The sequence below is a fragment of the Camelina sativa genome, chromosome 5 (assembly GCF_030686135.1).
Source record: "Camelina sativa cultivar CO46 ecotype springtype chromosome 5, ASM3068613v1".
Lineage (NCBI taxonomy): Eukaryota > Viridiplantae > Streptophyta > Magnoliopsida > Brassicales > Brassicaceae > Camelina > Camelina sativa.
In genome coordinates, this window is record NC_141884.1 from 21967657 (window position 1) to 21980362 (window position 12706).

At 31.9% G+C, this 12706-nt stretch overlaps 1 long non-coding RNA gene and 1 pseudogene across 1 annotated transcript; both read right to left on the reverse strand.

Moving 5' to 3' along the window:
• On the reverse strand, positions 1 to 517 carry LOC147944163 (uncharacterized). The gene is made up of 2 exons (XR_015556703.1): positions 390 to 517; positions 1 to 304 (listed from the first exon to the last, which is right to left on the reverse strand). It is a non-coding gene; the product is annotated as an uncharacterized LOC147944163 (long non-coding RNA).
• A 1336-nt stretch (positions 518 to 1853) lies between these two features.
• Positions 1854 to 9896, reverse strand: LOC147944164 (uncharacterized; annotated as a pseudogene).
• Between the last annotated feature and the right edge of the window lie 2810 nt (positions 9897 to 12706).

Consider the following 12706-nt stretch of genomic DNA (forward strand, 5'->3'; position numbering starts at 1 on the left):
TAATAATAATAGTCTTATTTTATTCATTATCAAAGTTGAAGATCAACAACAAATACAAAATTCATCTTTAAAACTTCGAAAAAAAATTATAAAGATCAAATCGCCAATAACTAAGAGGAGTCTGAGTTCCTATTCTCTGTTGTGTAGCAACAACATTGTGGGTTGTCTTCACCTTTTACTTGATAATCACATTGTCCATATGCATATTGTTTACTTGTACATTCATCGTTACATTTTCTATTACCATAGGATGCCTCACATGGCCCAATGCAATTTCCCTCTTGCTCGATTGTATGCTCGATTACTGCAATATAAAAATACGTTTTTATGACAAAAAAATTTCAACCATTGCTCTTCAAATGATCAAAGATAATTTCAATGACAACTACCTGGATTGGCCAAAATGCCGTAATTTAAAAACGAAATTGTCAATATTCCTACAAAGAAAATAGTCACATATGTTTTTGAAATACCCATATTATTATTTTTGCTTACTATGAATTCTACTGAGAAGAATAGATTTTTGTAGTTTTGTAGATCTCTATTTATATTTTATTTTGGTCGAGTAGAATTTCAGTTTTCTAACAACATTTTTCAGTTTTTTTAAATTTATTTATTACCATCAGTAAACACTATATATTTCTGTTAATTTTGGTTGGCTAAAATTTATTATCTTTCTTAATTATAACTCATATGTTTGATGTAGAATAACGTCTATTGTATTAAACTGAAGAGATGATAATCTGACCATATATATATTTTTTTATATAATGATAATTCAGTGTAGATCTAGGACCTATGGAAGGATCCATATTAATCAACCCACATATGTATAGAAACAATGTGTTAGAGTTTTGCGCAGAAGGTAAATAGAATTCTAAGCGTGTTAGGGCAAGTCCAATGGTGGGTTTTAAATTTGAGTTTCTTATGTACTGTTTAGAATTTTAAACAATATATAGTATAATGTTTATAAAATAAGAATAATAGTTACCTCTTAAGTGTACTAAATAAGAGTTGCCTCTTAATTTTTTACTAGGTAGTAACCCGTGCTACAGCACGGGCCAAAATGTTTATTATGACTTGAAATTACTAATACAATTCATTAAATACAGACCGCAGTGGTGCGGTTTAAAGATAATATAAATAAAACCGCTGCCTTCCAACTGCGGACCATTTTTATGTACAAATAGACTTGGTCCACAGCGGTCTGCTGGCCGGCCTGTTTTTGGGACGGTCTAAACCGCTGACGGATTTGGCGGCCCTGACCGCAGTCACAAATTCAGACCCTAAGATTGACATAGACCCCTTTCCGTTCTTATATAATTAACTCTGACCTCTATCCTCCCCTCCAAGGTATCTAACAAACAACTTTCTTCATTCTCCTGTAGTAGCTGTAGTATATGTAGTCTTAATATTATGTTATTATAAATGTGTAAATATTTTTTTTAAATTGTAAATTTTTAAGCTTGGAAAATTAGATTAAACCAAATTTATAAGGAATATAACGAATGTGCCTATTTTACTGAACTTCTCTGAAATTATATATAATTTATACATGGTTAAATAATTAATAAAATATAGTAGTAGGATTTCAAAGATAAAACGTACGTGTGATTCACATTAAATAAACGAAACTAAATATGTCTATAAGCATGATAAAAAGTAATTTGTGGAGTACATAAAAAATAAGGATTTAGAAATTTATTATAAGGTGAAATTAAATAGGAAACCCTGCAAAACCAAAAAAGAAAAATATATGATCAAATAATTAAATGGAAGAACAAATCAATTTAATTGAAAAAAATGGAAACAAAGTAAAAACAGAGTCTTACGAAGTTATGCATTTTTGTGGATCAAATGTTTTGGAAAACCTCTTTGAAGACGACATTCCTTGTTTTCTTTTCAGGTTTTCCTTTTGGGTCAGTAATGAGGATTTTCAATCCTGATTTACTGCTTACACGGGACATGGCTACATATAGCTGGCCATGAGAGAAAACAGGTCTGGTCAAGTATAAACCAACATTTGAGAAAGACTGACCTTGACTTTTGTTGATAGTCATTGCAAAAGCAACGTTAATCGGAAATTGTCTACGTCTCATTTTGAAAGGCAAACGGGTATCTGATGGTATTAATACCATCCTTGGTAAAAGAACAATTTTACCGACTCTCGTACCTGTGATGATTCTTGCTTGTATAACATGATCAGCCATTTGTGTAATCTGTAGTCTTGTTCCATTCATTAGACCTCCATGAGCATCAATATTGCGTAACAACATGACTTGACAACCGATTTTCAAACGAAGAGCATGGTTTGGCACTTCTGAAATCCTAACTGAGTTTAGGAAATCAGGACTATATGCAGGATTGTGTTTATTCCTTTTATCTGCAGGATCAATACTATCTGAAATTAAGTAAACCCTTTCCTCACCTGTAACAAAATCAACAATAGAAACAAAACTATGAATAATTGAATAGACAAAATCAAGAAGCGTCATACAGTATATAGTATATATAGAATTTGTTGATTAAACTCTTACTAACCTTCTAAAATGGATATCATGTGGTCGTTTATAGTGTTGACATCATCATTTGTAGGACACAAAATAGCTCTGCTTTAAAAATAGCTGGAATCCTTGGGAGTATGTAACAAATTACCATACACTGCATTAACGATCGATTCAATTGGAGAGTTTACTTCTGTGATAAGCAATTCTTCTGGGATGTCAATATCAACTACTCCATCATTTGGCTCATTAAGTCTTCCTTCTCCAACATCAAGAATCCATTTCGAGAACTCTTCAATCTCCCTGGCTTCATTTGGAGTTATCTTTTGCAGCAACCTAGTTAAGCGATGAGTTAACAATTTGTTCTCGACCAGCACCGACAATAACAGGAAGTATCTGACGGAAATCACCACCAAAAATAATGACTTTTCCCCCAAAAGGTTTATCTTCTGGATCACACATTATATCTTTCAAACTTCTATCTAAAGTCTCAAAGCAGTACTTACTCATCATTGGAGCTTCGTCCCAAATTATTAACTTGGCTTCTTGGACTAATTCACCTAGATCAGAAGACCTTGACATTCTGCACATAGATGTATCATTCACTTCGAGAGGAATGCCAAACCTTGAATGAGCTGTTCTGCCACCTTCTAATAAAAGAGAGGCTATACAGCTAGAAGCAGTATTTAAAACGATTTCTCCCCTGATCCTTACAGCTGCAGATAAAACTTTCCAAAGGAATGTTTACCAGTTCCACCAAAACCATATAAGAAAAATACTCCACCTTTATCTTTGAAAACAGAGTCTATGATCTCATCATATATCTTCTTCTGCTCTTCAACAAGCATATTTAACCACTCCAAATGATTCTTTTTTAAATCAGCTTGATTGATGAATCTACGCTCATCAGCTATTAACTGGTTTAAGACTGGAATATTATCATTCTGTAGCTGGGGCAGAGTATTAAAAAACTCAAGTGAAGAACTATTTCTTTTCAACTGTTTGTTTATCTCTTGTAGACAGAATATTTTCCTTTCTTCATCACTCAATGTAAGCTCTGTAAAATGTAGATTTGTTAATTTATATACTACATCTTTAATAATTTTTTTTAAAAAATGTATCTTAAAAAGATAGTAAATGTAATGAACCTGGTCGTTTTAGTTCTTCTCTTTTACGCCTTAATATGTCATCAGATAACATAGTCCAAGTTTCTTCCCACACAATATGAGGAGCACTTAGCACGGCGGAGATAAGCATCCTCACAAACATTTTACGAACGTACTTTGCAGAACACATGAAGTGTGCTTCTTTGATACCTTCAATATATTCTTTGTCATCATCTAACAGACCAAGAGCATAACATGCTTCACGATACGATTTGTGTATGACACCATTCACAGTTTTAATGTGATCAAAACTGGTAGGACCTCTGACTGAATTGAGAAGAATCCTCAAATGATATGCATCGTCTATCGTCGGAGGAACGTAGTTAATTCTCCCTATAGCAAATGCTCTTGTTTTCCTTCTGTAAAAAACTTTCTCCTTCCCATCCCATATAAACTTGATTGGTATTTCTTCATATAATAACTTCCTAGCTTCTTCATCACATTTATTAAGTTCAAATAAAGCAAGAAACTGAGATTCATCAAGAGAGTCACAATCCATGACATCCTGTGCAGACTCACCTTCCCGAAAATAAATAGGATGTTTGCCTTCCTCATGAAAAGTGAGTGGGACAACAGCGGTTTGCCTATAATGTATTGGGTAAGCTAAAATCCTCCACATAGCCTCACACGCAGATACATATCTTCAAAAGATTTAAAGAAGCTGATTTACAATGAATTATATAAACACAAATTGAAGGAATGTACTAAATTTTTTTACCTGCCATCGAAGTAATCTTGTATTTCGTCTTTGGATGCTGGCGTATTCTCATTTTGAAGATTCTTCTGACCTTCTTCAGTTCCTTTTTTTTTATGAGATTCAACAATGACACCAACTCGATCATTACCTTTGTGAACATACTTAAATAAGTACTTCACTGAACCTGTTTGGTTGCACCACTCCACATTTATATGAGCATGATATTTAAGCAACAAAAACCGATTGTAAGGGACAACATATCTGTTATCACATTTGAAACCATTCTTCTCCATAAAACGCTCATCATTTCTTCTTCTAAACCGGGTAACCTTCCTTGTCAATGCTGGTGCTTTTAACATTCGGTTTTGGGTAAAATTTTGAACAGCTACCTTCTTCCATGCAAGGAGATGAGGGGTAAGCAGCACCACATGGACCATGAATCATACATTCTGATATTATATTGTAGAGTTCTGGATCTGTTTCCTTGTCTGGAATTTCAGCACAAATCGACTTTTCAATTTCGTCTGCAGTAGGAAACTTGCATTTCGGATCCATCCACACTATAATATGAGCATGCGGAAGACCCCCTTTTTTGAAACTCTACAGTGTACATAGCTGCACAACAATAATATGTAATGTTATATATTAATATGTAATGATTTAAAAGAAAGTGTAAATGTTTAATTAAAAATGAAAAAGGTTAAAGAATTTAAACCTGAAACTGTTTTTCCAAAAATATGTTTTCTTGTGATGTCATCCATTAGATTCTCAAGCTTGATCTTGAATATTTTGCAAATGGTGTCTGGTCTATCTTCAGCCTTTAGCTTCCTCTCATTCACAAATCTTACAATTTTAGGCCACTTAAGATTGCATGTGAAAGTAATAAAGAGGTCTGGAAACCCAAACTTCTTACATGTAGTCATTGCATCAAGGTAGCTCTGCCTCATATACCTTAGTCCTCCAGTAAAAGAAGCAGGTAGCGTGAAAGAGTCTCCATGATTGTTTAAATTGTCGTCTCCAACTTCTGCTGCTTTCCTCAAATCTTCCTTGTATGTCTTTCGAAGATTCTTTTGGTTTTTTTTAAAAATACCTTAGCCTATTTGTTTCGATCATGGTATAGGCGTCAACAATAATCTATTGTAGTAAACGCTTTGATCTTAGAAGGGTGTGCTTCTCAATTTTCCTTTCTTGAAGCCTATAAGCAAACCACTGCCTCATACTTACATCCTTCTGACTTTTTTTATTTGAATTCTTTTTCTTTGACTGCTTCTTTGATATCCTTCCTCTTGTTATCTTTGTCTTCTTAATACCAAGTCTGTAGCCATCCTCTCCTCTTGGAAACAACAAAGGATACTGTAAGGCTAGATATGCGACATGGCATTCATGAATTCTTAGTAATTTTCCACTTCTTTTTTGGAGGACGATATCTCTTTTATCCATATTCGCATCAATATCTCCTGGAATCAGTGCAGCAACTTCAGAGGTCGTAGGGATGTTGTATTCCCTACCATCAGTTTTGCGACTTGAGATAATCCTCATATGGAAGTTTGATTCTTCTGTCTCCATATCAAACCTATCTCTAGCCATTCTAAAAGCTCTTACATGAGGATTAACTTCGTCCAACAATTTGATTAAGCTTTCCACAAGATCTGGCCTGAATTTTTTCTTCCCATCGACTTTGAGTTCACGTCCTTCTTTGCTGCATTTTAAAAAAAAAAATCTCATTAGCAACTTTTGGACCAGTAAATTATAAGATATACAATTGTCCATTTAAGAAAAAAAAAACAATGGTTTTATTACCTCATAACATTCACTCTATTTTGGACTTCATTTTGAGTGTCAACAATATAAAGTTGTTGAAACTTTGCATAATCACCAGCCTTTCGTTTTAAAGAACCCATCAAGTGATAGTTTTCACCTTGCAAAGCAAACATGGATGGGCCACGTCCTTTTTTAACATAACGATCTACCTTACCACCCAAAGATGTAAAAGAGAAAACCATGTTATAAGGTCTACTATTCTCCTGGAAGTGACATGACAAATCATCTTCATTTGTTAGTAGATTCCATAACATTTCTGGAGACTCTTTTAGCATAGGTAGAACAATTGTCCTTGCTTACAACATCCAATATAGACTGGATTATTAGTTCTTACTGTCCTCCGCAACCTCTCTCCATACCAAAAAATTGCACCACAATGAGGACAACTATATTCAGGATCACCATCATCTGCATATCCTGCAAATATTAAATGTATCATCCACAATTTTCAAATTTTTCTTGTTTATAAATATACTTAAAATAAAACCAATAAAAGAATACCTGTCCATAAATTAACAGTCTTCTTTGTAGTGTTAGTTGTGGTTCCAAAAACTTTTTTAAAACTTGCCTCAAACATCGTAAGCATATCATAACGTCGTTTAGCATCATTAGCAGCTGAAAGTTGTGGTGTAATTTGATCAACAACATCTTCATCATCATCAGCATATTCAGATGATGATGAATCATCTTCTCCTTGACTACTACAATAAAACACCTAATCATCATATTCTTCTTCAATATCTACAAAACATGGATTGATTATTTTATTTTTGTAAATAAATGTCTAACAATAGATAATATAGACTTTTATTATTGGATGAAGAAATTATACCGCTATCTGAGTCAACCTGCTCATATTCATTGTCTTCATCTTCGTCTAAATTTGTCATTTTTGAAATGCTTGAAACCTTTCTTCTAAATATGTTGTTTTTTGATTCTTGAGTGGACACTCGATCTGTGTATAAATGGAGAGTTAATAAAATTGAAAAAACTTTGTAATAGTTAAAATAAAGGGTTACACATATTACGAATAACCTCTAGTTATAGTGCTATCTGGACTGATCTCTTCCTCAACTCAGTGTCTGTTATTCCTTTCGGGTATATTAGTAACATCCAAAAGTGTGGGATTGTACCGGTAATTCTTTGCATGATTACTCTGATAGTTATTTGGCACTAGTTTGTCTATAAGGTATAAGGTTTGAAATAATTAGTTTTCTATATAATATAAAATAAAAATAATTATACAAATATGTTAGATTAATAGACCTGATGGAGTTGATGATCTTCGTCCCATTTTTGCTATACAGTCAACTATGGGAGTGGTAGATGAGTAAATCCTTGTGTTGCAAGTTTGTTTCGAAATCCATTTTTCCAAATTAGGCTTACTTCCTGAAGGAAAAATTTAATTGGCACGTGTATTCAAAACGTAATGATCATATAAATAAGAAGATGAGTAATAATTTAAATTTAAAAATTGAATTTAAGATTTTTTTCAATTACCATTAAAAATATTACTGCGACTCTCTTTGTTGCATATGCCTTCATTTGAAAAGCCAGAAGATGGTGTCCTATAATCTACACCAAAATCACAAAATAAAAATATGCTTGGATTTAGTTTGTGAAGTTAATATAGTTTATATATTGAATAAATAAAAATGTAAATATGAAATTGAGATGAACAATACCAGAAAGTGTGTTACTTATACTTGGAGAAGAAAGTACTTGAGAAGATGACCGATTTGTAATATCATTTAGAACTCTACCAAAAACAGAATTAATATTGACTACAGTTTGAGGCTTCTATGAAACTGTAACTGGACTTTGTGGTTGATTTTCCGTAGACACTTTACGATTTTTTGGGTCGCCTTCTTTTACTTGAATACGATTTGATTCATCATTTTTCCTCTTCTTCATTGTAAACAACTAAGCAAAAGAAAAACACTGATCAATTGTTTTTTGAGAGATATCTTCGTAGGACTAATGAGAGAACGCTTAATGAGGAATTTTGTGATTAATCTGTCTATTAATTAATCACAAAATTATGTGACAGTATATGTTAAGCGAATGAACTCTTTACGAAATATTTAGTCATAACTAAATATATGTTTAGCCATAACTACTGGAGAATATTTACGAAATCTTTTAAGGTTCATATATATATATGACAATTTATATGTTAAGACTTACCCGTTTTCTTTTAAATGTAAGTTTAAATATATAAACATATATTAAATTGTAATTCAAATAAAGAAATTATATTAGGGTTGAAAAACGATAATAAGGCGGAACTAACGATTCACAATTACAACAACTTATACTAAATAAAAGGAAACTAAAGGATTTGATAAAATTTTGTAACAAACAATGTGGCTGTTACACTGATTAATTAGAATCACTTGATTCTTCTTCTCCGTGATAATCTTCATCATCTGATGTATCATGAAAAGCGAGACTGCAGAAAAATGGGAAAATATGTTAAAAAATATCTATTGTAAAGAGATACTGAAAAAAATATATGAATATTATGAACTTACAGAGCAGGATCTGTCGTGAATGGTCTGACTTCGTTTCCAAGTATAAGATGAGAACATCTAAATTGAGACATTAAGCATACGTTACCTGAAGAATTAAATTCTAAAGATTAATACATTTAATTTTACCTTATATGCGTTATATTAAAACTGAAACTAAGATTTGTTTATACCGTCAAAGAAAGCGCTTCTCCAAAACATAAGCAGACACATGACGTCTTTGCTACTATATGAAGGACAGGAAGTAATTTGTTCCCATTTATAACCAAATTCCAAACATGTATCACCTACCGCAAGACATTTAATCTCTTCTCCACTTCACACAAAAAAATGATTATCTTCAATACATATGACTCTTAATAATATTGTCTAAATAGCAATGATCTCATCATGTTTGTAAATCTTTATTTAGTTTAATTTACTTACTTGATGTCCTTCACTGTAAGGGAAGAACTTCTTTTTGCCCATTGTAACCAGCTTCACGATCTAGAAATTTAACTTTAAGACGTGGTGCGACTCGTACCACCATCCCGCAAAAATCTACCATAAATTATAAAAAGAAAAAAAATTAAAATCATAACTAAATATAATGAGTAAAATCCTAATATTAAAATTATTATTCTTATAATTAATTTTAAGAATAAGATATTTACCAATGCAACAGTTCTTCTCATTCTCTGTAGCATTCTCAAGCGTTATTGCATCTGTTAGATGAAGAATGTTGCTTGGACATCTGGGAGGTATTGGGGTGATTCGAGTTTGATTTGTTATCAATATGAGGAAAGGATTGTTACAGTTCCTGAAAGTTTGCTGATTTTCCATAACTTCGAACTTATAAAGAAGAAACCATTCTCCTTCTTCCAACACATCTACGAAATGATCAAAGTAATCACGAAATGGGATTTTAGCTTCAATTCGTTTTCCCTGTTGTAAAAATTTTTCACATTAGAGAAATATTTGACAAAAAAGTATATTGAAAACATGCATAACAAAAAGATATTAAAATTTTTTTTATCGAAAATACACAGATCTATTAAAATACCTTCTCATCAACCACAATCAAACACTTAAAGTTAGGTTGTCCAAATATGCGATGAGGTGTCCAGCAACGGAGTAACTTGACAGCAACACTAATCCGATTAGATGTCGGGTCCAATTCTTCTATGTATGCTACCATATTTTTTTAATGGAAAATTTTGTGTTTTAAAGAAGGAAGAAGATGAAAGATGAGACATTATAAGAGTAGAAATGATCTATATAGCTAACCTCATTCTGTATTTATAATGAAGTAGTTGATAAAGGTTGAAAAACGTTAAGAAACCGAATTCTCCTTCTTTTAAAATTACTTCTAAAATATCTTTTGTGTACATTTACTTATATGAAATTTATGTTTGATGGGAGTAGTATCTTAAAGTGTTGTCATTTTTTTTTATTGGAATGTCCAATTTTTAAAGAATCAAAGCAAAGACTTTGAAAGGCTGTCATTTTTATTTTTTAGACTGGTCAAGCTCCATGCATTGGTTCACTTTTTTTTCTGTCAACAAAAGATTAGCTCAGATGAGCCAATGCGGAGGGAAATTGTTTACATACAAAACATTATGCGGAGATGTGCGCGCACAGCGTGCCAAGAGATCCGCTTTTACATTTACAGTCCTAGGAATAAAAGATAAGGAAAAAGAAGAAAATTCCTCCCTGTCCATCGTGATGTCCTCGAGATAAGTGGAGAACGCCGGCCAGTCTTGTGGCGAAGACACCATCGTGATGCATTGGTTCACTTTGTTATATAAGTATCCTAAATTTATTAAAAAATTGACTACTATTTTGTTTTGGGTTAAAGTTATTTTGAAGTTTTAGCATCCATCCCTTAGCAAAAAAAAAAAAAAAACTGATTATAGTTTAGGCTTAAAATTAAACCAAAATTATATGTCTACAATGCATCGACGACATTATAGAAGTCAATGTTTTGGTGTTGTTAAGAAAAGTACTCTATATATTCTATTAAAATGACATCTATTATGTATATGTGTATAAACAACTTCATAAGAAATGTCATTGTTTTCTATGAGCATATTATTTTATCTAATAAGCAAATAATAGAAAATATTATTATAGTATATATATAAAATTTGACCATAATAAAATCATAAGATTAAAACTTAAAACACTCGAGTTTTTAAAATAACATGACATGGAAAGATGGTAATTTATTACATAAGAAAAGCATGATGAGACAAAATGTCTCTTATTTGACAGAGAGAATAAAGCCAAACTACAGAGCAACTTGAAAGTCGACCACTTCATCATTTACTCCCTAGAAGCTATGCCTTAATAGATAAAGTCATCATCACTGTCGAGGTTGAAGGAGATCCTGAAAAATATCATAATAATATATCATCAAAATGATATATTGTAATAATCAATAAATGAGAGATGAAAGTATGTATGTAAACAACAAATTATTATTATATTAAAGGTTACCTGTTTCTGAAATCAGTTACTTCAGTATATGGAGGATCAAAGCAAATAGTAGACACTCCAGGAACACTCAAAAGTTTGATGTCTTGACCTATTGTGAAGAATAAAATTTTTTAAAATTAATGATTACATATTGAGTCGTTCAATATAATAAAACTCATTAGCTTGTACCTCCATGAGTAAACTTAGCCTTCCAGAAACGTAGAACGCCTATGATAGGAGTCGTATAAGAAGGACTCCAATAACGTTGAAAGTAGTCGGCATGTTCATCATAAGCAGTACAGTGAATGACTTCATGACTACAAAAAAAAAAGTTAGAATTAGTTGTATCTAGTAAATATGGAAAAAGATAATTTAAAAAATGGTTTTCATAGTTGGTTTGGTTCCGAGTTGCATGGGAAAATTATTTCTTCTTGTCCGTATTACTTTTGGTTTTGAAGGGAGAAACGCAAAAGTCAGGCCCTTTCCTCATATTGAACAGCTCTTGGATCATCGACATAGATCAATGGTTGGACATTGATTACACGTCCCATGATATCTATAAAAAATATGAATGTTTATATTAAATATCATAAAACTAATATTATAGTAAGATAAACAAATTAAAAAATTAGATTCAAAAAAATACCTAAGCAGCGATTAGTTATGGCATGATAACTATCATATAGTGTATCAAAAGACACATAATCAATGAACTGATTGTTAGAACGTGGTTCAGTGTCTTCCACAATGGTATCTTCCATAAACACGATCCGATAGTAACCTTGAGTAATACGAATAGGTCTGTTGCAGTTTATGACGTCAAAAGCAGAAAAAACTTTCCATGCATCTTCTTGGATGTCAAACTTGAAAATTTCAATAAAACCATTCGGTATAGTTACTACTATTTTGGTCCCCTGGAAATTGATAAGAAAAAAACAAAGTCATATATATATATATATATATATATTGTTAATTATCTCTAAATCAGTGATAAAAATACACAAAACTTACGAAGACATCACATACAACCAACTCGAGAGAGTCATCCCCATCATCTGTTTTACGCCATATCCTTAGGATCTTCACACAAACGTTCCAATTGAGATCATTGCAGGGATATATGGTGGTTAATTGGCTAAAATTAGCCATATTGGTGAAGAGAAGATATTGTGGTGAAATAAGAAGTGGTTTAGGTTAATGAAAAAGTGACTTCACATATGGTTTGTTTTTATAGATAATTTTTTTTTTTTGGATTTTTTCATTTATTTATAAAGTCAATGAGTTGTCAAATCTGCATGTTTTTGTGTTAAAAATAGTAAAATCAAAGTGTTTATATTCAGAGGATCTACATAAATTCATTGTACATATCGCCATTTTTGAAAACATATGGAAAGTTAAGCTTTTGTATTAATAGTTGGTTGATACGATTAAGATGATTCAACTAATTCGGTAGAAATAGTATATTTATTTGATTGATATATATACATTGTATAGGAAGATAATATTTGAATTTAGTAGTGACGGTACGAT